The sequence below is a fragment of the Penaeus japonicus genome, unplaced genomic scaffold, assembly GCF_977035675.1.
Source record: "Penaeus japonicus unplaced genomic scaffold, GWHDUDI00000001_assembly GWHDUDI00000012, whole genome shotgun sequence".
Taxonomy (NCBI): Eukaryota; Metazoa; Arthropoda; class Malacostraca; order Decapoda; family Penaeidae; genus Penaeus; species Penaeus japonicus.
The window spans coordinates 47,172,231-47,174,730 of NW_028234414.1; positions in this window are offsets into that span (position 1 = coordinate 47,172,231).

Here is a 2,500-nt window from a genome sequence, read left to right on the forward strand (position 1 = left end):
TAAACTTTTAACGTGGATTCAAATGTTCTCTTCAGGGGAATCAAAAGTACATACTCTAAAATGTTTGAGCTTGGCACACCTCAGGGGGGCGTACTTAGCCCCATGCTATTTAATATTTTAATGCACAGACTATTAAGCAATATACCACTAGAGGGCAGTGATTCCATTATTTGTTATGCTGATGACATCTGCATTAAAACTTCATCCGAGGATAGAATGCAAAAAATTCTTAATGTACTGTCCACAAAAGCTACTGAGTGCGGTTTGATAATCTCAGTTGAAAAAACCAAGGCACTCAATCCTCTTACAATCCCACTGCCAAACTTTCATATAGATGACATTGAGCTAGATCTTTGCCACAAATACAAGTATCTCGGGGTGACTATTAACGACACAGAACTCATTATGAACCTAAAGAAAAGACTGTGGGAGCGGCTGAAGCCACTCAAGACTCTTGTTGGCAGAGAACATGGAGTCAATGTTAACATTGCAAGACTCTTTTACTTATCATATATACGGTCAGTCGTAGATTACCATGCCTTACACCTTGTATCATTTAAGGAATCAGAGTTAACTTGTCTAAAAATTGTACAGAACGCAGCCATGAGGATCATTCTCGGTGCTCCTAAAACAACGAGGATTGTGAACATGAGAAAGGAACTCAACTTGCCATCTATTTACGAAAGAATATCATACATCAATACTATTTTTGGTGTCAAAGCAATTAAAGAACCCTTCTATAATACAGAGTTCCAGAGGCAACTTGAATATGGGATGGTGAATTCATCTTTGCATAGCAGTGCCGAGTCCCCCTCAAATTCATGGTTGCAAACGGCATACGGATCCATACACCAATTAAATATGTCCTTGAGTGGGTTCCCATGTGGACGTTCTCTTCCACCGTGGAAAATGTCGACATTGGGCGTGCTTTGTACTGATGTCCCTAAAAAAGACACAGTTCCACCAGCTGTACTTAAGCAACACACCCTTGCAACCATTAATGAGCATCTTGAAACTCTGAATATTGACTATGAATGTTACACTGATGGATCCCTACAGTCTGGAAGTAGAGCAGGATGTGCTTATGTTGTATATAAAAACAATATTTTGCAGCACCAAGATTGTAGGAGGGTTCATGACTGGGCGAGCACTACGCAAACTGAGTCGAAGGAATACTCATAGCCACAGACTTTCTGTTAACTCAAGGCTCAGAAGTAATTTTCTGCGACTCGCAGAGTGCTCTCCAGACTCTGAACACCCTTGATAAAGGTGCTGGAAATATCGTAAATGATATAAGAATAAATGTACATCGCGCCAAGGAACGGGGACATGCTATACATTTTGTGTGGATACCATCGCATGTTGGAATCGCTAAACATGATCATGCTGATCGCCTAGCGAGGGCAGGATGTGATAAGCAAATTGTGGATATAGACTTTGGCATACCTCTTGCTAGGATCTCACACATAATAAGAACCTCCAATAGGGAGGACTTGATGGAGCTAACAAACTCTCAAAGACCTGAAAGCTGTAGCATAAAACATTTTGACCAGTTCTCGCAGGAGAGATTCATTTATGGGTCATACAAGACAAGAACAAGACAATGTGATATTGTGACTGCAAGAATTAGACTTGGATACAGAATGTATTGGCAGGTCAGTTCAGAATGCAATGTAGAAAAAACTAAATGCAGACTTTGCAACGAAGAGTATAAACGAACACTTGAACATTACATTTCAGAGTGCCATATGATACAACCTTTCAGACCACCTAGCATGAGGTACGCAGAGTTATGTAATTATTTCATAACATCAACTGTACTAGAAGATGTAATTATGCTATATCCGAAATTCGGTATATGATACCCTATTATAACATTTATCTAATGTCTATTCACGTTGATATACTATAGAATATAATCATGTTATTACCTTAATTTGTAATACAATGTTAGCAACAATGTCATGACGACATAAATGTATCAAAGCTTGCCCATGCCTGTGCAGTTAGCCAGGGTGGTAAATAAAGATCTAATCTAAAAAAAAAAAATATATAGATTCCGATAATATTAATATTTACGGTATTATTGCTATTGAAGAGATGTGGGAATAATCCAGTCGTTAACGCTTTCACTGTAGCTACGCGACGGCTATCCGAAAACTAATCTAAATAAGAAATGATTGATATTTGTAGGGAGAGGAAACTTTACCCTAATCTAGTTAATTTGACACGAATTTGCGGATGCGAATATATCTGCCGCGAAGTTTAAATAAAATGCGAGTGAAAAAGTTCACCTTTAGTATTTGCAGTTGAAATTCTTGGTCGTATGCTGCAAATATATGCACAGAATTCAGAGATCCTTTCGAGTTGGCCCAAAAGTACCTAGACTGATATTTCATCCTTTTCATCGTCTTTTTTGAAATGCGGCCTGTGTATCTGATTGTTTGGCTGTCTGTTAATCTTTCTCCCCCCTCTCTATCTCTCTCTTTGTGTGTGTGTG